This window comes from Orcinus orca, chromosome 4 (genome assembly GCF_937001465.1).
Source record: "Orcinus orca chromosome 4, mOrcOrc1.1, whole genome shotgun sequence".
Classification (NCBI taxonomy): Eukaryota; Metazoa; Chordata; class Mammalia; order Artiodactyla; family Delphinidae; genus Orcinus; species Orcinus orca.
This window is the reverse complement of record NC_064562.1, coordinates 51297323-51323941: the sequence shown is the minus strand read 5'-3', so window position 1 is coordinate 51323941 and position 26619 is coordinate 51297323.

Below are 26619 nucleotides of genomic sequence, written 5' to 3'. Positions count from 1 at the left end.
AATAATGCCTTCACAGTTATTGTGGGTGTCTTCCTGTTTTTGTACCCATGAAAATTCTGTGTGTTTCAAGGATTAATAACAAGATCAGTAATTCAGCTGAGCACTTGCATGAAAGGTGTCAGAGCTACATATGCTGTCCAGGTCACAATCCTTATTTATCACTATCTCTTAGAGAAGACATAGAGCTGGACAATCTCAGCAGAGAGCATTTGTGGGAAAAGCAAATCTTTTACTGAAAGGCCATGTTTGTTCCATTGTAAGGCAGAGGTCCAGAACCTAGTAAAACAGAAAAACTCAGACATTGACATAGGTTGTGCTCTTTGCTTGATTCAAATCTAGTTCACTTTTATCCCCCACAGGAAAACTCACCTGGTTTAAAAACCTTGAGCAGTTCTCCTCAGCCCTCTGCCTGTTTGAATCTCATTTTATTAGCAGCTGGTCCATTTGCCCATGCCATGTCATAAACATCTGCCATCCTAGACTTACACCTGGAGGAGCCCTCCATTAGTGAAGCCTGGTATACATTTGTTTCCACTACCAGGGCACACGTATTCAAGCATTCAATTGCACCCTTATGCCAATCCTCATGAGAATGGGCTTGGTTGCATGAAATTGTCCATTCAATACAGCAGAACTGCTGGTGGCTCAGTATTTACCTCTCCCTAAGATTTCAAAGGTAGAATAAGGAGGATTCTGCTCATGTTGCAAATTTATATCTGTCTAGAGAATTATTTTTCTATTTATTCAAGTATAGTTGACTTACAATATTATATTGGTTTCAGGCATACAACATAGTGATTCAATATTTTTATAGATTATACACAAAGTTATTATAAAATATTGAGTATATTCCCTGTGCTATGCATTATAATCCCTGTAACTTATTTATTTTATAACTGGTAGTTTGTACATTTTAATCCCTTTCACCTATTTCACCCCTCCCCCCACCCTATTCCCTCTGGTAACTAATAGTTTGTTCTCTTTATTATGCTAAGTGAAGTAATTCAGACAAAGAAAGACAAATACTGTATGTGTTCTCTTATAGGTGGAATTTAAAAAACAAAGTAAATAAACAAATATAACTAAACAGAAACAGACTCTAGGGAATTGTTTTGATGGGCTTTACTATGAACTAGGGCCATGGCACCATCCTCTTCATTGTAGATGTGCTCATACACACCAAAAGGAACAATCTTTTCTCTGCATGAAATCATCCCCCTGCCCTTCACCATGTTCAATATGGCTACCCTTTTAAGAAAAAAATATCTGGAGTTCCCCAATCCAAGGTCAGGTAATCCTAAACTGTGGGCCTCTGCTCATTTTTCCCTTTGAGAAGGCTCAGTGAAGGTGTTAGTTTTCCCTTGTTGCATAACAAATTTCCACAAACTTAGAAACTGAAGTCAATATTCAATTATGAGCTCTCTGCTTCTGTAGGTCAAGAGTCTGGTCCTCTGCTTAGGGCTTCACAAGGCTGAAATCAAGGTGCCAGGCAGACTGCATTCTCATCTGCAGGCTCTACCAAGAATGGAGCAGCATCCAAGCTCCGTCAGGTTGTTGACAGGATTTATCTCCTTGAGGCTGCAGAGTGCATTGCAGTGTGCTTCCTGAAAACCTGAAACGGGGAGAAAAAGAATCTCTGCTACTTGGAGTTTCTGCCTTCAGGGAAGGCCTAGGCCCTGGTTTTTTGTTTTGTTTTGTTTTGTTTTTTTCCAATGTCACTATTCATTAGGCCCTGGTTTTTAAAGGCTCACCTGATTAGTTCAGGCCAACATAGGTCACTCACTCTTTTGATTAACTTACTATCAACTGACTAAGGATCTAAATTATATCCAAAAAACCCCTTCATCTCTGCCATATTCTGTGGGTTAGAAGGAGACCACAAACTCCACCCACACTCAAGGAGATGGCATTACACAAGGGTGTGACTCAGTGGGGGTCACCCTAGGCTGTATCTGCCACAATATCCTCAAATGAAGATGCATTTGTCTTCTGCTATTATCCATAGTCCAAAGAAGAGGACAAATAGAAAATGTATATGCTGGATCAACACCTATGGGGCCACACGTATCAACGTTATCCCTGCCATCCTTCTTCCTCCCTGTGGAGTTATAGCATAGTATTGAAAACTGTACCTTCACCGAGAACACCTAAGCTACGGCCACTGGGCATTTCCGTTTTGGACCATATTGCCCAGATTTGTTGGCTCAGCAAATGTCATAGATAACAGAGAAGCAGAACTCTTAGCAGACCAGCTGCTAAAGTGAAATATTTTCTTGCCCAAACACAAGCAATACATTTCACTCTTTCCTTCCAACATGTTCATATTATATAAAAATTAAATTAAAACATTCTTTCTGCATGAATGATTGAACTGATCCTTTCCTCTATTTTGTTTTATTTTGCTTCTTTTTTTTGTATTAAATTCTCTTCTTTTTTTATGCAAGTATTTTTAAGTTTCTTTTGGGCATGCATTCTTCACTTTAAGAAAGTTTTAGGGGCGAAAACTATAGGGAGTATGATTTAAGACCCCATTGCTTATTTGGCTAGTGATATAAAAGATTAAAAAAAAAAAGCAAATTCAAAACAATAGCATACCTTCACAGCAATTTGGGAAATACAATACAGCAAAGAGGTCAGCAAAAGGCTGACGAATGCATGCTTCTCCTTGAGAGGTATGTCTTTTCATTTTCTGCAGTTTCCTCCACAACCACTATGCCCACTAACTGGTCTGAAGAAGACAAGTGGTTGAGAGGTGCCCCCCACATTTTTAGAGTAGTAGGACACCCACTTCTGCCATTTACATTGCTTTGCCTTCTACTCCCTTTCTTAGCTTTGAAGAGTCTGGATTTTTTGGCAAGAGTAAATAAAAGACTAAAATTTAGCTGTTTAAAATACTGATCGTGAGGGACTTCCCTGGTGGCACAGTGGTTAAGAATTCACCTGCCAATACAGGGGACACGGGTTCAAGCCCTGGTCCGGGAAGATCCCACATGCTGCGGAGCAACTAAGCCCGCAAGCCACAACTACTAGCCCACACACCTAGAGCCCGTGGTCCGCAACAAGAGAAGCCACCGCAATGAGAAGCCCGCACACTGCAACGAAGAGTAGGCCCCGCTCGCCGCAACTAGAGAAAGTGCGTGCGCAGCAATGAAGACCCAACACAGCCATAAATAAATTAATTAAATAAATAAATTAAAATATATATATATATATATATATATTATTTTTTTTTGCCATACGCGGGCCTCTCACTGTTGTGGCCTCTCCCGTCGCGGAGCACACGCTCCGGACACGCTGGCTCAGCGGCCATGGCTCACGGGCCCAGCCGCTCCGCGGCATGTGGGATCTTCCCGGACCGGGGCACGAACCCGTGTCCCCTGCATCGGCAGGCGGACTCTCAACCACTGCGCCACCAGGGAAGCCCTAAAAATATATATATTGATTGTGAGAATTATTGTCCTGAGCATCATCCGTTTTAGGGTAAAATAAAAAAGCTCCGAGTCAAAGAAAAAGGAGAAGGCACTTCTCACACATTCTCAAACCACAAGTTCAAGACCATATACCTCCCACTGCAAGGATGATAATCACAGATATTAAGACACCACAGGACCCCTCAGAGTAGTGAACCATATTTAGTAATCCTGCTGACATATCCCTTTACCTGGCCATTTAAAACCCACATTAATCTCCATGATCCTCCCTGAGTTCTGAGATTTTAATACTAAGGGCTTCTTTCTATGACTTTCTCCAGGTTTGAGGCAAACACACTGTCCCTCAGGCTCCTTGTTTCCACACTCCATCTGAAATCTCACTCCTCTTGCTTCCAAAACAATAGACTAGAAACATGAATATATTTTCCAGGCTCTGTCAGGCACTCTTCAGTGCCAAGGTGGTGGCTGGGGGACATGGATGAGCACCAGTCTAAGCAATGGACCAGAAAGACTGCTGCGTACCATTATGACAACCCGGATAACTCAGACGCCATGTTCCTCAGTTTCCATGCAAAAACCCTGTATTATAAGGCGTAGAAGATTAGATTGGGGTTGTGTGGTATCAGGTGTAGAAAATTACCTTGAAGACACTACGCAGTGAGCTCATGCTTGGAGCATTAAATGAGGCATTATCATGCTAAAGGGACACTTTCCAGAAGCAATGGAGATAACCCTAAGAATGGCTTCTTGTATTCCTGTCTCCCGTTACCTCTGCTGCTTTCTTACTAATCCTTGGCTTGTTCTCTTCACTACTCCTCTGGCATCCACCCAGCTCAGCTCCTGGCAAGGTTCCAGTTCTTGGCTCTGGCTGCCTCTTTGCTTACGGATTAAATCTGATGCCTGCTCTAGTTTTCCTGGACTAACCTGGCAAGTCCTGTAATTTTGACCCTGTGTAGCCCCATGTCGCCATCTTGTTTGAATGTCCTTTTCAAGAATAGCTTTTAAAAACAGTGATAGAACTCTTCAGTGCTTCTTCAGAGTCTCCAGTCACTTTTTTCTTTTTTAAGCATTGTGTCTTCTTATTCCTGGCCATATCTTGGAATGTATATATCCTAATTTTAAATTTAATAAATTTCTCTTCAAATAAAGATGGGGAAGCATCTTTTTAATGAATAAAATTCAATGCATTTTAATGAATAAATTCAATTTTAAATTTTAATAAGTGAATTGCAGGAAGGTATGAAATATATTCCACCTGACATACCAAAAATGAGAAATTTATTAATTCATATTGTACATTGTCTAATTTTTTTTAAAGGACATGGGCATCAAAATCTGTATAGGAAATATCTTAAATGAGGGACAGCTTTATTGTGGTAGAATAAGCATTGAAAATGTATCAGAACACTTGGATTTATGCCCCAAATCTGCCTTTCACTAGGTGAAGTAGCTTTTCTAAGTTTCGGTTTTTATTAACTATAAGGATAAGAATATTTAAAACTACACAATATTTTATTTATAATGAATATGGTTGATATTATAAGAATTAAATATAACCTCTATTTCTTTGGTTCTTTCCTTGGAAAGGTTCCTTCCCTATATTCTGAGACTCATCAAGGGAAGTCTCAAATGTGCTCACCAACTATGCAGTCACCCATGTCATCACACATTCAGAACACACTTCTGCCTCTGCTGGTACTGCTGGTAACATGAACACTTCTGGGTACCATCACCCCTTATGCTGGGTACTGCCAAGATCTACTCAATACTAGATCTATCAAGTATCACTTCTCAGAAAGAAAACCAGAGCCAGACAGAAGTCAAAGTAACGGAAGCAGCTCTTTCTCTGGAACTATTGCAATGGGGAAAAGGAGACTTCAGTATAGAACTGGGCTGAATTTCGAGTACAACATGGGGTCAGTGGATGAAAAATTACTAAGAGGAAACATCAAGGGTAAGTAAGGAGGGATTCTCTGGCTAAACCAACTTGACAAGATTATTACTGAAGGCAGGCCAGTGTGATCAGATGCTAAGGAAGGGAGATGAAGATTTGATCAGACATCTATAGGACGATCAGATATTGAGGGTGGAGATTCTTGCAAAACTGACTTAACAAGATTCTTGCTACAATTGGATGTTGCAAGCCCTACAAGGAAAGATGCCAAAGTTCAGGCCTGGAGGGCTCAGAGGAGGCTGACTAAAGCTTAATCAAGGAGATTCCTGCCTCTTCTCACACTGAGAATTGCTCCACTGACCTGTTGTTTCCTCTGTGTCTGTGTCTGCCAGGCACTCCTGCTGCTGCTTTCCACAGCTATTCCTCCTTCACCCATCAGTTTCTGTCGCCAGACTCCAATGCCGTCTTCCACAAAGCACCACAATCTCCCAGCGGACCCTATGGTGAATGTTCTGAAATCCTTGAAGGGCCAAGGTAGGGGGATCTAACGTTTCTTAGGAGAGAACTAAAGCAATGTTGCTTCTCCCTACACACAAGTTTCAATAAAATAACTCTGGTTTTTTTTTCTGGTTTTACTTCCACTTCTCCCCAGATGACCTAGACATACATCCACGGAGACAGAACCAATGACTAACACAAGTGACAAAATGATTATACTCAGAGTCACTCCTCCCCTCCAACTCTGTGGTTTTCTTTTGGGGCCAAGCTTGTGAGTGACTCTGTCTTCCTCAGGAGTCTTCCTAGTCACTCATCTGAGCAAACCCTTGGCAGGCTGCCCTCTGGTTCATTGCACATGCCTAGGTGTATCTAAATCCCAGCCTATGCTCAAATCAGATCGCCTTAGTATACACAGAAAACGTTGTTATAATAACAAAGATTAAAAGAAAAGTCACAAACCATTTAAGAGGAGAGAAGGTGCTGTAGTTGGATTTCCCTTCCTGGTAACTTCTAATGATTTTAGGAGTTCCAGGTGAGATTATTATTATAATTAGGCAATACTTTCCGCTCTAAGCTTTCTGGCTGTCAAGATGAACATAATGCAATCAATGTGTCCCCCCACTTCACCAGCTTGTAGTGCAAAATAAAGTTACATTTCTTTTCATATCCAAATCGACGTCAGGAAGTCCACTTGTGTACTGTGTTCCTCTTCCCAAGTGATTTCTGGGAATTGGGAATCGCTGAGGAATTCTCACATGTTCTACACATCCATCCTGGTCATCCAACCTCTATTCCAGAGCTCTTGCAGATCACATCACATTGTCTCATAACTTGATTCTGTGTTCTCACTCCCCAGACCAATTTTATCCAAGCAAGGGACACAGACCCCTTGGTTAATTTTCCAAAAGTGTCTAGATCCTTACTGCAGCGTTCTGTAAAATTTCATTGAATGTTAAAGGGACAATAGAAGCACAAGTTTCAGTGTCTCACATGGCTAATTTCTGACTTTTATAGGAATTAAACACACCTTAAGATCCCAAGCTGCTTTTAAATGGCAGTTACCAGATTAACCTCCACCAGATTTAGCCTCCATGGTGCCTGTTTTTTGGACATTTCCATGTCTCCAAGTCTGATCTTGCAACTCTTAATCTTACAGAATGGAAGGTCCTCTCCTGCTCACTTTAAAACTTTCTCATCCCACACCCAGGGAAAATCGTAGGTTGGAATATCCTTTTCCTCAAAAAGTCACAACCCTTCTCAACTCATGGAGTGTGACCTAGAGCCTAGATAGGACAATAATAGTAGTTAATAGAATATTTCCTGAACGTTACATTATTCAATCTTAAGCAGCACCATATGAGGCATGTCTATAGTTCAATCAAAATCTATGTTTTATGTAATGATTACTCTGATTTTTCAAAGCTATAATGCAGAAAAAAATACAGCTTTTGCTAGTGAACAAACACAAAACACCTTAATTTGCAGCATCTACATTCAAGTTTAAGATGACCTCACACTACCACCCACTGTGTTGGTACTTAGTGGGGTAACTCAAGAGTCTTACTGGTGATATTCCTAAAATAAAAGGTATATCTGTTTTAAAAATTTGCTTCTACACTGCCTAAAACCCCAAACCTCCAGAAGCTCACAAAGAGCAATTACTTCTTTTCAAATATTTAAGTTCTGGCTTTATCAGGTACTCTAGTGAATTACCAGGACTACTTCTACTAGAGTTATTTATAGAAGTACTATTTTATAAAATATGTGAGCCCCCATTATGTCTCAAGCACTGTGCTTGGTGCTGATGCTGTAGCGTGAACAGGACAGAATAGGTCCTGGCAACCAGGAAATCGGTAGCTTAACCATTAATATGTCAGTAACTGTTTTAATTACATGGTCTCCTTGAATAGTTTATTATCTCAACAGCTTATTGGGAGTTAGGGTTTTACTTTCATTCTATAAATGAAGAAACTGAGGCTTAGAGAGTTTAAATAACCTACCCAATTCCTGAAAACAAACATGTAGTAGAACTAGTATTTGAATCAAAATCCTCTATTAACCACAAAACTATGTTTATTGAGTATCCATAGAAGGTAAATGTTACTCTGGGACCTACACATCTTCTGAGAACAATTGTTTAGTTGCAGACAGAGAATGACTCTGCTTTGGTTAAATTTAGATCAACTAGATTGATGGCATCAAATGTAAACTGGTGGCTGCCCATCACCCAAAACATCACAATTATGCACCCAGAGAGAGGGCCAACCTGTGTGTGAGATGTGTTAAGTATCTCTCAGGCTTACAAAAACCCCGCAACTTTTTTAATAATTATTTTTGCACAGACTGTGCCTCCTAGCACTGGCATCCAATTTCTTACATTTCATATACCTTGCATAGCTTTTAAAATTAAATATATATACATATATATCCAACTATTTAGAGTTTAATAACAGGATTTCTAAAATTAAAGTCTGAAATATCTTCTTTTTTTAAGATTTTATTTTGATGTGGACCATTTTCGAAAGTTTTTATTGAATTTGTTACAATATTGCTTCTGTTTTATGTTTTTTGGTTTTCTGGCCACAAGGCATGTGGGATCTTAGCTCCCCGACCAGGGATCGAACCTGCACCCCCTGCATTGGAAGACAGAGTCTTAACCACCAGACTACCAGGGAAGTCCCTCGAAATATCTTCTTAGGTAGGCTTGCCAGACTTAACAAATAAAAATAGAGAACACCTAGTTAAATTTGAATTTCAAATAAATAACAAATGCTTTTTTAGTATAAAGATGTCCTATACAATATCTGGGAAATATTTATACTAAAAGAAGTTCATTGCTTCTCTGACACTCAAATGTAACTGGGTGCCTTGTATTTTATCTTGCACCCTTATTCTACAGACACAGGCTTAAATCTCTAAGCTGTTACCTTAACTTGTCTACCGGTTATTTCAGGGTACTTCATGAGAAATGAACACTTGTTCCAATCTATTTGGAAGTTCTGCTGTGGACCACTTAAATTGCTAAATGGCTTAGTAGGTCCCTGATAGTTATTTGCCATTACAGAGATTCACAGCATATGTGGACCTTGATCTGAACTATAGTCAACTCAAAAAACTGTCTATGATACTCTGTTATTTCCTGCTGTTCAGAAGCCAAGGTAATTATGGATTTCTCTGGAGGAAAACACATCCATTGATTTTAAGTTGTTTTGGGGAATGTTAATTTAATGTACGTTTCCTTCTGCCATGACTGTGATTTTCGTATATTGTACACAACAGTTGGGTAGAACACAAAATGCCTTTTGTTAAGAAGTCTGGAGTTTTACGTTTTTGTTTGTTTAGCTTTAAGGAAGCAATCTGGGGAGAGGAGTTGGTGAAAGGCAGAGGAAGTTAGTGGAGACTTGAAGCAAAGTTCTTTCACCTTAGGTCACTGAACTTCTGAGGTGCAGGTTACATTTTGGTTTGGAGAGTATTATTTGCCTCAAGTAGCCATCTCAGCAGTCCACCACAGACGAGACAGAAACATGAACGCCCTTCTGTCGTTCCGCTGATGTTGGCTCTCAGGACCTCATGGATCCAGCTCCACAGGAAAGCCTAATATTTGAACTTTTCACTCTTGGTTCATTTTATTAGACAGCAGTGAGTGTTAACCTCGTACTAAATGCTGAAGAGAAAATGTAAAACACCCTTATTAATTAGCCTTTGCTTTTCTCCTCTCTTTGAATAGATTTTTAAAGGAGTTATTTCCCCTTAATTCGCTTGTCTGATACTGAAACATATTTGAAAATATAGGTGATAAGAAGAAGAAAAATAAAAAAGATGAGTTACAGGGAGACCACCCAAGAAAAATGTTTTTATATGCTATTAAATATTTTCCAGTCTTTTAAACTCATTTTTACTTCTGACCTGAACAGACTAGAACTGAATTTCTAAAATATTAAAAAAAAAAGAGGAAAATAACATAGTCTGTGTCCAAATTCTTCACAGAACTTGTGGAAGAATCTATAATGTGTTATAACATTTTAGTTATATCCAAAAAGTTCCTACATAAATAAATACCTTTTAAAAAATAAGAGTTTATTTTAAGATGGAAAACTGTAATTGAATCCTCATTTTTTTCTTTCGTGATGCTATATAGTCAAAGTGTTATCCAAATGCCAGAGAACCTCAACACAGAGCAACCCTAGCTAGGGACTTTTTAACCCAAAAATCAAAAAAGGGAAATTGTGCTGGAATAAAGAGTCAGAAATGACTTTATCCAAATATTATATTTAATTTTTAGATCTTTTGTTGCAGTATTATAGAATTATATGTGTATATACACACATAAGTAATCTCTAAGTTTACTCTTATGAAACATACTTTGCTTATCATCTTAATACAACATAGCCAAAAGTTCTATATGACCTACATTTAAAAATAACTCCCACATAAAGATCATTGGCTATAAGGTTACAAACTGACCACTGTCAAAATGAGCTGATCCTTGACTTCTTTTACAGAGACAATCTAATCACATTCTCTCTCCAGAGAGAGGAAATGCCACATTGTTATAGTGGGTGATGATTCATTTAGGATCAAGCAATCAAAAAGATAAACAAAGAGACATTTCAAGCATGTACTATTAGATTTCAGAAGACTCCACTTTCAAATGAAGGACCAAAGATGTCGAAATAAGTATTTGGGAGGCAATGTGGCTTTACGGTTTGTGTGTGGAAAACAGTAGGTTCTAATCCCAAGGAGGGCACTGGTTCACTGCGTGACTGCCAACAAATCATAGAATTACTTTGAATTGGCTTGCCTGTAATACAGAGAATCAGGCTACCTCCTGTCCCAAGAACACTGGGATTGCCCAAGGGCATACATATTAGGTGGTTTTAAAATTTAAGAAGCCATATATAGAACTAAATTAAAAGGAGAAAATTACTTTGATGAGAACATTGAAAACAAACAAAAAAGATTGTCTCTCTTATAGATTGCTAAGTGTGATGTATAGTCACTGGAGTGGATGGGCTTTAGGAGGTCCTGGGCGTCTGTAACCCCACACAACTAGGCAGGTTACACAGCTGTGAAGCAGCCCCACCAGGCACATCCCAGAAGGAATGCAGCTGCACCCTCACAAAGGGTACTCAGCTTTACTTTTCTCTACTCACTTCACCACAAAATTTTTTATTCAAGAAACATTTATCAATCACCTACATGGGCCTGATGCTGTTTGTTCTATTCCAGGGTTTCAGCACCACTGACATTCTGGGCTGGATAATTTTTTGTGCTGGGGATTGTCCTGTGCATTGCAGGATGTTGAGGAGTTTTCCTGGCTTCTACCCTCTAGACCCCAGTAACACTGACCCACTCTGTCCCACCTGTGGTGAGCAAAAATGTTTCCAGATGTTGCCAAATGTCCCCTTGGGGGTAAAATCACTTCCAGTTAAGAACCACTGCTCTATGCTAAGACAGAGATTCTCAAACTTTAGTGAACACAAGACTCACTTAAGATGCCGATTTAAAAGTAAGGCCCTATCTTCCAAAGATTGTATTCAACAATGCTGAGTTGGGTACCAGTAATCAAGACTTTTAATGGACTCCCCTAATGATTCTGATGCAAGAGAGGTATGGAGAAAACCTTGAAAACCACTCTGCTTGGAGAAGAAAAAGCTTTAAGAAAGCTTGGTTTCTACTCTGAAGGAGTTTACCTTACAGTAAGGACCCCAGACACATGGCTTGTGAGCTTATACTCTGCAAGATAAGGCAAAAAGTAGGTTCTATATGAAAAATATAAAATACTTACTACAGAGTTTAAGAGAACAAAGACGAATTCTATAAAAATAGGGAAAGTTAGAAAAATTTTCAAGTATATAACAAATTGTGAGTTGTGGAACATTGAATGGTATTTTCACAGATGGTTTTGAGAGTAAAAGGGGTTCTAAACAGAGGAAATGGCATAAGCCAAAGCAGAGAGGCTGGATAATCTGTAACTAGAATCTAAGATCTATGCCCTCAGAATATATTTTGAGACAAATATGAAATATACCTAGTGCTGTGCCTCGCACATAGCAAGCAATGACAAATGGTGGCTCCTTCATGATTATAATTGTCCCAATCATCCGTTCCCTAAAGATACTACAATAATTCCCTTCCCAGAGAAGTTACCTAGAATACCTGTTTTGATCAGGAATCTGGCCATTCTCCTCTGTCCCATTTTGGTGGGATCAATGAAGAAGTTATTGTTTTTCATGGTTCAGTTTTATGAAATTTATCAGAGAGCTGGAATCATGATGATGTAATTTAATGAGAGAGCAGAACAGATAATAAAATGAATCCTTATAATTTAAAAATGGCCCTGACTTTCCTTCTTCTATATCTTATTAATTTTTCTTAAGGAAGGTAGTTTCACTAAAGTATTTAATAAGATATCTTATCCTTTGTGAGGTGATGGTCCAGGTGAGGTATACTGTAGATTTTATGCTCTGCCGCAGTTCTGTTTTTCCAGGATTAGAACTCACTGCTGACTGCAAGGTCTCTGATGAGCCTCGGATCTAGAGCTGAGCTTGGATCAGGCCAAAGTTCCCCTGGCCATTAGGACTAAATGACTCCTGTCTGTATGGAACTAAGTGAATGAGCACCTTTTCTTTCCCCTTGAAATACCTAGAGTGAATTTGGGGAGATGAAGGAAAATTTTGTCAAGAAAACTTGCAGCACCTATTTCTGTCCACCCCACCATGGTACCTATAAGGCCTTAAGAGTCAGACATAACTCACTTCTCTTTTACAAATTATTGGTTCAAAACCATGCTGACCTCCTTGAGGGCAAATACCTCTGTGCCTAGCAGAGTGCTTGTTGTATACAGGTGTTGGATAAAAGCTATTTTTTGAGTGAATTATTCAAATGGATTATTCATTAGTTTTTGTCACTATCGGTTCCAGAGTGTTTGACTTCTAAGCTGTTGTTTTAAACTAGGTTATTCATGCGGCCTTGCTGGTAGAGATCATCTTCATCTGAAACTATTCAGAGTTGTGTAAAGTCGTTTAGCCAGAGAAGAAGAACAATCTTTCCTTCTTCCAAGCTCATGACCCCATTTTGGACACCCACTAGTGCCTTGCTTCCTGTCTGAGATTCTTCAGCCCAAAGCCCATCCATGGAGATGACTGATGTCCTGAGAAGCTTTTGGTCACCAACCCTAACCACTTTCTGAATGTCTCTGTTGTTGAAGGATCGTGTAGATATTCCCAAGGGAAGGGTGGAGTTCCCACTGTTTCTTTAATAACATTCATGTAAAACATTATCTATTGAACATTGATATTATGCAACCATAATTCTCAGAAGGCTGTTTGTCCACAAACTCACAATATTTACTTCTGCTGGAAGAATATCTATTTTCCTCTTATTTTCATTGAAAATTGATACCAGCTAGACGGTCTTGTTTCCTATAAAAGTCTACAATATGTTTTTAGAGAAATAATTCTAAATTTAGAAGTTTCTTCCCTAAACTTTATTATCTTTACAACATATTTCAGCTATCAGACTCAAAACTAAACAAAAAATTCCAATGAAAGCCAAATTATGGCTACAGTCAGGGGAATAATAATCAATTCGTATTGAAAATAATGGTTATTGGTTATAAAAATGCAATATGTGTTCAGACTAGAAAATATACATCATAATGCCTAAATGATATGCTTGTATTAATGTTTCTTGCCATTATACTATGACTTTTTTCCATCTCAATTACGGAATACATTTGTTTTCCATAAAGTCATTTCCAATTTTTCTTTATATGAGTAGAGCTGTCTCTTATTCTGGTACCAATAGTCTCACATGTTAGATGGGTAAAATATTAATCATATTTTACCATAAAATATGTAATTGTATTAATAAACAACAGATGGTGAGCTGATGCCCCTCTAAGAAATCTATGCTACAGGAGCGTCTTAGTCTGTTTGGGCTGCTACAACAAAATCCCGCAGACTGGTGGCTTATAAAGAGCAGAACTTTATTTCCCACAGTTCTGGGCCTTACTACTTCCCAAAGGTTCCACCTCTTACTACCACCACTTTGGGGGTTAAGATTTCAACATTCAGCCCATAGCAAGGAGTAATTAAGAAAATGGTTTCTGAAGTTTAACAGCATATCCTTAAACACCATTTACCAGCTGTGTGACTTCGGACAAGTTTCTTAATCCCAGTAAATCTCAGTTTCCTTCTCTATACAATGAGAATAATGTTAGTATCTACCTCTCAAGGTTGCTGAAGAAATTAAATAAAATCATGTATCAAATGTTTATAAAAGCATGCCTGGAATAAAATAAACAGTAACTTAATTGTTAGCCCTTACTATTTATCTTATTTTTTAAATCATTTCTCTGATTTTGGGATAAAATAAGTTAGCTAAACTTTTTTACCAGTAATTTATCTTGTCTGTGAGAAAAATAATTCAGTTCTATTCTATCCAATTCATTTTTAAAGCAGTTATTTTGAAGTCACTCTATATATAAAGCTGCTGAACACTGGAGGTTACAAAAGTGGAACCAAAAATGATCCTTGCCTTCGTTGCACATAAAATTAATTTGGGGGACAACACTCACATGTAAAGTGGTTAAATAACCAGGTAAGGCAGTCCATAATTTAGTGCTACAGTTAGGAGTTCAGACATAAATTTGGAAAGGCATTCTAAAAACTTAGAGGGCTTCCCTGGTGGCACAGTGGTTGGGAGTCCACCTACCAATGCAGGGGACATGGGTTCGAGCCCTGGTCCGGGAAGATCCCACACGTCGTGGAGCACCTAGGCCCGTGTGCCACAACTACTGATCCTGTGCTCTAGGGCTTGTGAGCCACAACTACTGAGCCCACGTGCCACAGCTACTAAAGCCCACGTGCCTAGAGCCCCTGCTCTGCAACAAGAGAAGCCACCACAGTGAGAAGCCTGCACACTGCAACAAAGAGTAGCTCCCACTTGCCACAACTAGAGAAAGCCTGCACGCAGCAACGAAGACCCAACACAGCCAAAAATAAATAAATAAATAAATAAAATAAAACTTAGAAACCAATGAGAACTGGAGTAACCATGGAAAAGTTGAGATTTAGGCTGATAAAGAGGAAGGTTGGAGGAAAGAGCATATTAATCAAAAGATGAGATCTGGTAAAAAAAAAAAAAAATCTCAGAAAACATGAAATAGCCAGAAAAATGTGAATAGTGTGGCATAGTTCAGGGTGTGTGTCGATGGATACTGGAATGGAGGAGTAACTTGAATGCCCAGCTGTATAGTAGGCAATGAGGAACCATGAAATGGTATGAACAGATGAGTAAGAGGGCAAGAGTAGTACTTTAAGAATGCTAGTTTGGAAAGGCTGCAGGTTGGGTAGAGGAAAAAAGGAGGTAGTTTGCAGATTGGATAGGAGAAAGAGGAGACTGGAGGAAGGAAAATCAGTTAGGAAACTATTACACTCATCCAAGAAGAAGGCGATGAAGTCCTGGAGTAAGTTGGTGACAGAAAGGGGCAGACGGTATAATTTTGTCAAAGATGAATTGATAGGACTGGGCAAATTCATTGGACGTATGGGGTGAAGTAAAAGGATGAGAAACTGGCTCGAATTCTAATCATAAAAATCCAAGGACAGATGTGCCCTCCTGCAGTCATCTAAATCCTTTCCACCTACGTTGTCCTCACAAAACTTACACGACCATGTTTGAGAATCCCAGGGATATAGTACCTAAAACCTATATTCAACAACACTGGCAATATAAATTTTGAAAAGCAAAGTTTAAAATCTGTATACTCAGAATATTTTACAAATAACAGTCTATCTACTTAGCATTTTTCACCACACGCCTCTATTTATTCACAGTGCCGTTAAAAATGTTCAGCGTTCATTCCTGAAACAAACCCTGGACTTCTGGATCCAACAGTAGAGTCAATTATATGATTGCTTAAACATCAAAGCTTTTCTTCACTAATGTCCTTACCAGGGGACATAAATAGGCAGGTCTTTTCTCTCCGGTTGAGGCAAATGCCTATGTAGTTCAAACCAGCATACTGTACATTCCTGGGTGATTTTATGTGTTTGATTGTTGGCAGATGGAATATCTGCTTTTCCCATTGCTATCAACTGAATGTGTGCAGTGCACACCCTGCTCAAAGCAGACCTGTTTTGTCGGGCAGAAGTCAGGGCTCACTGCCCTGGGACAGCCCATTTCTTGGAAATGCTCATAGGATCTTCATTTTCCCTTTTTGAGGTGTACAAGGAAAATATTACTCTGGGGAAATATCAAAGGATTTCTTGACATCAGCCAAAGAAACAGGTGCATGTATATTTGATTTGATAAAAAATGGGGGATACGAGTACAGTGGCCAGAGTCCAAGCATATCATTCCTCCTGTTAACAATTTCAATGGTCCACTCAGAAAACTTCCCTCCTCAGTATCACTGTCTCCATAATAATTTGAATGCCTTAGTTTGGAATTCAAGGTCCTTCACAATCTGGCCCCAGCTGACCTTTCCAGCCATATTATGCACTACACCCATTCAAGATCCTGCCAGACTAAGCTACTCTCTGTTCCCTGATCCTCAACCCAAGCTCGATTCTTGCTTATGCACTTTCTTCAACTTAAAATTATCTTCCCCTACAGTCTAAATTCTCAGTATCCTAAAAGTCCCATTCATTCACCAATCAGTAAAGACTTTTCCCCTCCCCCAGGGAGAAATCAGCTTTCACTCCTTTATCCTCCCATTGCAAGTTACTCATATTTCTCTGATGGTACTTCCAATTTCTACCTTGAATAATGGTCAATTATTATGTGGACTGTATACTTCTTGGACAGTTCATGACTGATTCATCTTTGAGTTCCCCACCATAAGGTCTTGCATCTATGACATAATGGAAAGAATACCTGGAGTGAGAAGATTTAGATTCAAGTCTGCCTCTTTCTGCTGTGTCACCATGGTCAAGACCCTTAACTTCTCTATCAGTTCCTAAATTTCAATATATTTTTTAGAGGGATTAGATGTGATAATGGCATGAAAGCCATTAATTAAACCATAGAAGTTAGGATAATTGAATATATTTTATGATATCAAATTAATATTAATATATCGTGTATGAGAAAATTTATGGTGAAAAAATAAATATATTTCTTGACATTGCTGGAAAGATTATTTCTTCTTCTGTATAACCTCATATACCTGACCAATTCTTTTCACAATTGGGACACTCCCAAATTGGACCTGCTCATAGGAAGAGGACAAATTAAAATATGATCCTGTCACTAAAATTGCTGAGCCTTCCTCCCCTGTCTCCTAATCATTGGTCTAGCATCCTGGCATTTTTATACTATAGCCAGGCTATGTTACAGTCATTCACGAGAGCTGCCAGTAAGGTGAAACTGAGGTAGTCAGTCACTGAAACCAAAAAGACCACTATTTATTCATTCACTCCACAAATATTTATTGAGTGTACTTAAGGGCCAGGCACTCTTCTGGGTTCTAGAGTTAGAGAGGTGTGTAAGAAAAAATTCCTTCTTCCTCTTGAGATGTTTATAAACTAGTAGAGGAGAAATTTGAGCTCACATACAATTTCATTGCAGTACAGCATGGTATGTTAGGTTTTAGAGTGAGGTAGAAGTAGAGAGTGGTCAAGAAAGAGCTTACCTGATGAAACTAATTCTACGGTTTACTATATCCATTCGTCATCAAGCAAAATGTATTCCCCACTTCAATGTGCCTTTAAAGTGCACTTAAGTTGAATCCATAGTGAAAAATGTGGATGGTGAGGATGTGATTTACACTGGTTCCCCACACTCCGTGCTGGACTCCGTGCTGAATCTTGAAATTCCCTAGAGAAAGGTTTGCTTGAAACTCAAGAATTATACTAAGTTTGTCTCTCATTATCCCTAACAAAAGGCCAAGGCTGGAAAGTATTGAAATGGAGAGAGAAATTTCTTAGAGTCCATTGGCCAAGGGTGAAAGGGAAAGCTGAAACAGAGTAGGAGAGTTAGATGTTGGTTAGTGTTGGAAAGAGAGGGATCCATTCTGCCACGCTGGTGTGTGTGTGTGTGTGTGTGTGTGTGTGTGTGTGTGTGTGTGTGTGTGTGTGTGTGTGTGTGTGTGTGTGTGTGTGTGTGTGTGTGTGTGTGTGTGTGTGTGTGTGTGTTGTGGGAAGATGACTGAACACATAGAAGTTTGGTGATAAAGCCTGAAGCAAACTCTGCCCTCCCTTTCTGGGATAAACATGGTAGAGTGGTATAGCAGGGAGGCTGACAGGGTATGTTTACTCTCTGGGGGCTCAGAAAGGACCAAGAAAACATTCAAAACGTCACTATTCCCTAGAGAAGAGGAGAGCTTCTTTATAAACTCTTTTTTATTGACAGTGAATGACAACCACGGAATATTATTATAATCACTCTTAAGTTGTATAAGCTAAGCATAATTTCCAGACTTGATTTTATGTAATATCTTCATGATCTGAATTTGAGAAAAATCTCCAAGTTGTAAATGAAAAAAGAAAATCCTGGAAATCAGGATTTTGCTTTAATTTTATCGAGGTTCATGTAAGTTGAAGTAACACACAAAAAACTAAACTATCCATCTTATTTACATATTCTTCTCACTTATTTGGCATTTTATTGAGACATCCTCTTAGTTACTTAATTTACTTCGTCTGTGACACATGTCATCTTTGAAGACAGTTCTTCTTCTTGTTCTTGGAATTAATTTAGTAGTTTAAAGATCATTTACAGTGGTTGGGTTTGCTCAGATAGTTTCAGGGTAACATACCTGGGAATTCCTCTGTTTTGAGCATGTTTAGAAGATGATGAATCAGGGTAACCACAAAACACTAGGGAATGACTCCCACCGTGGTTCAATTTAGGTCATATTTTAAAAATTCTTGCTTCATCTCAAATTATTATCTCTTTTGTGGCCCAACATTTTGTGGTATGCATTTCAATATTTCTAAAATCTTATATAATTTTCTGTTGCAGATTAACACATTTATTTACCAATACAGTATGGACATTTAATTAGATAAAAATAGATCCTTCATCCATGCTGTGAGTGCCTTTCTGAAGGTACTCACTGAAATATTAGAAAATATTTTATGGGTTTCTTAAGTGAGCCAACATTTGACTTTGTTAGTTAAACTGGAATATATTGACAACATTATTTCTAATTTTGTATCGATTTGGAATTGTACAGGTAATATAACACAGATACATATATATTGTATGTATACACACATATATATTGCTCATATATACACTGATACATATACACACACACATATATATATATAATTGTACAGATAACATAGCTCACACCCACATATTTTTTTATTGAGGTATATTTGTTTAACAGTGTTGTGTTAGTTTCTACTGTACAGCGAAGTGAAGCAGAGTTCCCTGTGTCACATATTATTTTTATAGCACATAAGAAAATTGTTTAGCATGTGCAACAATAGTTTTAAAAATACTCGTACTCCTTGACCCATTCATTCCTGTGGATCTGTTCTAAGGAAGTAATTATAAATACACAAGAAACATTAGCCATTAAAATATTTATTGCATCATTATTTGTGCTAGAGAGAAATCCAAAACTATTTACATTTACAGAATAGAAGAATGCTTAGGTAACTGGTATTATAGCTATTTGATGGAATAAGATGCAAACAACACTTACAAAGATTCTATGACAATATGGAAAATGCTTACATTATAATGCTAATTGAAAAGGAATTTAGATACAAAATTGTACATGCGTAGACAGAAACTGGAAAAGAAATAGTGCTCTCAAATTATACGTTCTTTAGACATTTTACTCACTACTTAATTCTATTTCCTTTACAGGGAGAAAAAGAAAAAAAGCCCTAAACCTATACAGAGATATTTGCTTGAACCCAAATATCTAGTTCTTTTAAAGGTTACAAATTTCAACCAAACAAGGATTAAGTCCCTTTAGTTACAATACAGCACTTGGCATAATCGCTATGTGTTTTTGAATAATTTGTTTAACTTCCCTGAGTCAATTTCGTTTATAAAGTAGTGATGATAATGCCAGCATCTTCATGAGATTTTGTGAGAACTAAATTAGTCTGTCTCTTTTTGTGTTGCATCAACAATGGCAGAGTAGTAAACACACTTATGTAGATATGCCAGAACTCTTCAAATCAATAGGAAACAGAAACTTGAAGGGAAGACGTAAGTAACTCACAGGAGGTAATTTTTTAAAAGGTCAGTTTTAAAAAACAAAAATTACATCTCCCATGGTCTCAACCACCCCTGCTAACATCATCATGAAACTCTGTCATAGTCCATACATGTACAATTTGAAAATCAAGCTACAGCTTGAGAAGCTTCTTAAGGATCTTGCCTTGGTTGTCACCCACCTCTTTCCCTTATTAATAGTTTTCCCAGGCTAAAAACTAGCCTGAGGTGACATCAAAGAAATCAGAGGGTGCTACTGGATTCATTCTCAGATCTCAGATCCCCTGAATGATTCTCCAAATTTTCAAGCAAAAAATCTGCTGTGGGGTAAAGGGGTGTGTAGCTGAGATACTCTATAGTCTGTCCAGCGTAATCCCATCAGAAGTCCAGGTTAGGCCAAATTCTCGACTGCCCCTTCCAATTGGCAAGGTGGAAAATCCTATGCCTCTGTGGTTTAGCTACCAATTGTTTTAAGTAATGACTTTTCTGATGCCACAGGCTGCTGAGTCAAAATAATACGGGGTCGTAAAAGAGGAATTCCTTTACCAAAAATTGTCTCCATACAGATTGCACTGGAGACTAGCAGAGGGGAAAGGAGAGCATCTACTTTCTTTTTGTTAACATCAAGGTTAGTAGTGGAGGCCAACCAGGAAAGCTGAAACCTTTTAAGTCCTTTTTAAGTGAAAAATCTCAAATCAGAACATGTACTCCTGGGAATCTCCAGAGTTTATAATGTCTGACCCTGACACTAGACATACTTTGTGCTGCCATAGTTAAAATTGCAAACTAGTTCTCTCTTCAAATGGTATTTGCTTGCCTCATGACACGTGCTACAGTGATAGATTTGACAGAAGAGAGAAAGGAAATAAGAGTTCAGGTTTGGCGTCTCTTTTGTGATGTCTCTATGCTGGCACCTAGGTTTTTTCTTTGTAAAGAAAAAACTTGGTACAAAGTTTTTGTGGTACAAACTTTGCCTTCACTTACATTCCCGCCTAGGCACCCATGATATTTCCTGAGAAGTTAGACCACCATGAGCTGTATCTGGAGTGCAGTGCAGTGCATAGGTTTTCACATAGTTTCACACTTTATGATCACTCCCATGAGATTTTTGAGGCAGGAAGCTACACTGTAACATCTTCAAACCTGGATGGACATTTGGCTGCACCAAAGTAGAATTTCCTTTTTTTTTTTTCCCTCAGATTCAAATATAACAGGAGCCAAGTGATGAGAACAGGGGGTACCCTCTATTCTTGGTATGAAAACATTAAGAGAAAGGGCTTAGTGATGTTCCTAGTACATAGTCGACACTTCCAGAACATTGAACTTAGTGAAATGGATTCTCCCCACCAATGAGAAAGGGAGACAGGCAGACGAGCACGCATGACAGTGTGCTGATCTGAGTTTATATAAGCTGGTGAGTGAGTGGGCCTAAGAGTACCAGGGCCCAGGCAGAAGCAGGTGGAAACACATCAGGTGGAAATAAGTAGTGAGAATGGGAACGGGAGAGAGAAGAGAGGCCACTTAATCGACAGTCTGAAAATTAGGCTCATGATGTGAAATGTTAAATTTTGACAACTTAAACAATATGAATATCATATCTTTGTACCTTAAATTTGGTATTTGGGAGGGGGGATGGGAAAAGAAAAGTATATAAGCATAGGTATGCATAAAGTTTATAACCACATCCTAAAATAAAGACTGTTCTCACAATCTTATAAAAAGTTATTGTGCAATATTTAAGATACACACAGGTTTCAAGAATAACATACCCAGCTTACAAAAGAAATATCATTATAATAAAATTGTCCATTTACCCCTCTCGGATTGATCACCCTCTCTCACCCTTAAATTAACCAATATCCTGAATTGAGTGTCTATTATTTCTGTGCAATTTTTTATTTGTTACTATATGGGCATTAAACAACTATTTTATGTAGTGCTATTTTATGTCTAACCTTTTCTTCACTGAATGTCATACTTTCAACATGTCTACCCTACTTTGATGTTAACGAAAAAAATGTAGATGCTCTCATTTCTCCTCTACTAGTCTCCAAATGCCATTTGCATGAAGACAAGTTTCAGTGGAGGCATTCCCCTGCTAGTATTAGAATATTGAAGAGTGGCTCCATTTTCTCCACAGGACTAAATAGCTCATACTCAGTTTTACATAATTCTTTCAAAATTCCAGATGCCTAGGGTTATGTTAATTTAAGGTATCCTATGATAGACAAGTAACATGAAGTTCACAATTGAAGTCCCAGCTCTGTTCAACACAGACTGAGTTTGGCAAGTCCTTTTTCCTCCTAGAACTCATTTTGGTAAGTTATAAAATGGAGGAGGTGAACTACGTATAAATTATCTCCATTGCCCTTTCCAGCTCTAATATTTCTCCTTTTATTTTGCTCTTTTTCTTCTGCATGGAGAAACATACTCACCATCCCCTTTGCTAAATTTTCTTTCTTTAAAACTCTCTTTTGTCATTTTCTTTAAAAATTTACTGAACAATAGAGGTGAGAATATTTCTACACATACTTCCCAAAGTATAAACTAAACCCATTTTCTAAAAGCATTTTTTGGTCAATTTGGTTCAAGTAACCTATCTTAGCCTGCTTAGGATTCTGTGGGATCTGCTGAGGAATCACAAATATTGCTACTAATAATCTGAACAACAGATACAACACCCTTCTCTACACAATGGAATTCAGTAAGTTAAGCTTAATTTGAAACCCATCTAAGGCAATTACTAACCCAAGTATCTCAAAGCAGATATGTTTCTTCCTATATGAAGCCTCCCCAGGAAAGGATTTAAAGATAGCCTCATACAAAAACACTCGTGCAGTGAGGATATGATTTCCATTCTCACAGTTTATGCATAGTTGGCTGTTTCTCCTGAAAAAAAATTACATTAAACTGAGGCATTCCATGTTTAATCCCTGCCCATTTTTTATTGAAAAATGTGAGGAAAATCAATTGAAAAAATTTTAAGTTCCAAGAAAATGAAATAGACTTCCCTATTATACCATTATAAAATGAAAAATTACCATTTTGTTTCAATGAATGTAAGAAGTCATGTCCAAGATTCTCTGCTTAGGGGCATTACTCATGGATCAGCATCCACTCATTCATTTAAATAATACTTCCCAAGTGCTAACTACTAATTTCAACTCAACAATTATTGAATGCTGCCTGTGTGCCTATCACTGCTCAGGTGCTTGACACATCCATATGTAGAATATATATATGGATAGGAGCCACACGCAATAATGTGTGCCCAGGAGATACATGTCATAGAAAAGCCTCAAGTTTCTCCTTTAAAATAGGGAAGGTAAAGGAGTTGGGGGCATTTCTATTCACAACCTCTAAAGATATAAACATTATACTTAAGAGTTTGTTAAAATGTTTTCCAGTTCATTCACCTTTGCTCAGTCTAGAAGTAAACACTATAAAAACCTAGAACATATTACAGTACTTCTGTCCTGGTATCCAAGGGAACTTGAATCGAGTGGCACATTTTCCTTTAAAACGAAAATCTTGACATCTTATTTTTTTCTTCCAGTTTTATTGAGATGTAATTGACATATAGTACTGTGTAAGTTTAAGGTGTACAGCATAATGATTTGACTTACGGGCATCATGAAATGATTACCACAATAAGTTTAGTGAACACCCATCCTCTCATACAGATACAAATTAAAGAAATAGAAAAAATTTTTTTCTTGTGAGAACTCTTAGGATTTATTTACTCTCAACAAGTTTCATATATAGCATACAGCAGTGTTAATTATATTTATCAGGCTGTACATTACATCCCTGGTACTTATTTATCTTATAACTGGAAGTTTGTACCTTTTGACAGCCTTCATCCAATTCCCCCTCCCTTCACCCCCTGTCTCTGGTAACCGCAAACATGATCTCTTTTTCTGTGAGTTTTTGTTTGTTTGTTTTTGTACTATAACTGACCTATAACACTGTTAGTTCCTGTTACACAACACTGTGATTTGGTATTTCTATACATTTCAAAATGATCACAACAAATCTAGTTATGATATGTCACCATCCAAAGATGTTACACAGTTATTTACTATATTCCACACACTGTAGATAGCAATCTACATACACGATTATTTTAAGTGGCTGATCTCTTAAGTTCAAACTCATTTTAACAACTCTGCATTTTTACTCCCCATGTTTACTGTTTTAACATCATATTCTACATCATTTTCTTTTCTGTATCCCTTAACTACTTATTGCAAATATAAATGATTTTATTACTTTTATCTTTTAACCTTCCTACTAGGTTGGTACATGGTTGATTTATTACCTTTACTGGATATTTGCCTTTACCAATGAGATTTTTCCTTTCATAATTTTCGTATTTCTAGTTTTGGCCTTTTCTTTTTCACTTAGAGACGTCACTTTAACATTTCTTGTAAAGCTGGTTTGGTGATGCTGAACTCTTTCAGCTTTTGATCTCTCCATCAAATCTGAATGAAAGCCTTGCTGGGTAGAGTATTCTCAGTTGTAGGTTTTTCACTTTCATCTCTTTAAATATATTGTGCCACTCCCTTCTGGCCTGCAGAGTTTCTGCTGAAAAGTCAGCTGATAGCCTTATGGGAGTTCCTTTGATGCTTTTAATATTCTCTCCTTATCTTTAATTTTTGCCGTTTTAATTACAATGTATCTTCGTGTGGTCCTCTTTGGGTTGATTTTGTTTGAGACTCTCTGTGCTTCCTGGACCTGGATGTCTGTTTTCTTTCCTGGATTAGGGAAGTTTTCAGCTATTATGTCTTCAAATATATTCTCTACCCCTTTCTTTCTCTCTTCTCCTTCCAGGACCCCTATAATGCAAACGTTAGTACACTTGTCATCACAGACGTCTCTTAAACTGTCCTTATTTCTTTTCATTCTTTTTTCTTTCTTCTGGTCAGCTTCAGTGATTTCCACTACTCTGTCTTCCAGCTCACGGATCCATTCCTCTGTATCATTTAATCTACTGTTGATTTCTTCTAGTGTATTTTTTATTTCAGTTATTGTATTTTTCATCTCTGGTTCTTCTTTATATTTCCTAACTCATTGTTAAAAACTTCTAACTTCTTACTTTATGCATCCATTCTTCTCCCAAGTTCTTTGAACACCTTTATGATCATTACCTTAAACTCTCTATAGGGTAGATTGCCTATTTCCACTTCACTTAGGTTTTATCCTATTTCTTCAGTTGGAAGATATTCCTTTGTTACCTCATTTTGCCTAATTTGCTGCTTTTCTTTCTCAATTTATTTGCTTTTATTTTACTTTATGTATCTGGTAGATTGGTTATGTTTTCTGACCTTGGAGAAGTGGCCTTTTGTAGACGACGTCCTATGTGCCCCAAAAGTTCATTCCCCTCTGATCACCAGGAGCTATCTGCTCTAGGGGGTGTCCTCTACTTGGACTGCATGAGTCCTTCTGTTGTGGTAGGCTGACTACTGTGAGCTGTCTTGTAGCTGTGGCTGGCCCCTGGTCTGGCTGTTTGTCAGGTCCTGCCCTGTGTAGAGGCTGCTAGCTACTGGTTGGCAGGGCCAGGTCAAGAGGCTGTTGGCTATGTGGCCCCAGGGGGTCCTGGGAGTAGTGCTGCCCCACTAGTGGGTGGACCCAGGCTCCGGAGTGGGTGGTTGTGAGGCTGGAGGTCCCGGATCTAGTGTCAGCCTGATGGTGGTTGGGGCCAGTTTTTTTTTTTTTTTTTTTTGCCCACTGCTGTGGCCTCTCCCACCGCGGAGCACAGGCTCCGGACGCGCAGGCCCAGCGGCCATGGCTCATGGGCCCAGCCGCTCCACGGCATGTGGGATGCCCCCGGACCGGGGCACGAACCCATGTCCCCTGCACCGGCAGGCGGACCCGCAACCACTGCGCCACCAGGGAAGCCCGGGGCCAGTTTCTGACATGCCTGGCTGAGGCATCTGGGGTGTACCAAAGCTGGTGTTGGCCCACTGGTGAGTGGGGCTGGATCCTGGGGCAGCTGACTGGGGGGTCCAAGTCGTATTGGATTTGCTGCTGACCTGCTGGTGGGTGGGCTGGGTCCTTGTATGAGATGCTGCAGGGCTGTGGTGGTCCTGGGGCTGGTGTCCACCCACTAGTGGATGAGGCCAGGTCCTGGGGCTAATGTGGCCCAGTGGTGTGTGGAACCAGGACCTGGGGTCTCTGGATGCAGGGCCCTGGGGTCCCAGAATTGGTGTTTCAAACTGGGGGGCCTGGGTGGGCAAAACAGGGTGCCAGGGGTCCTGGGGCTGGTGGGTGAGGCTGGTCCCAGGGTCCTGATGTCAACCCACTGATGGGTGGGGCCAGGTTGCAGGGCCTCTGGCTGCAGGGCCCTGGGGGTTCCAGACTAAGTGCCAGCACACAGGGTCAGGTCCTAGGGCAGCTTTGGGCTGCAGGCCTTCTGGTTGGTGGGGATGTCTCCCTGCCCAGTTGGTTACCTGGCCTGAGGTGTCCCAGTACTGGTGCAGAAAAGCTGGTGGGTGGGGCTAGGTCCTGGCACTAATGAGCTCGAGGGAGGCGGCCAAAACAGCGTTCAGCAGCGCCAGTGTCCATGTGAGAGAACAAGCTCCCAAAGATGGCTGCCGCCAGGGT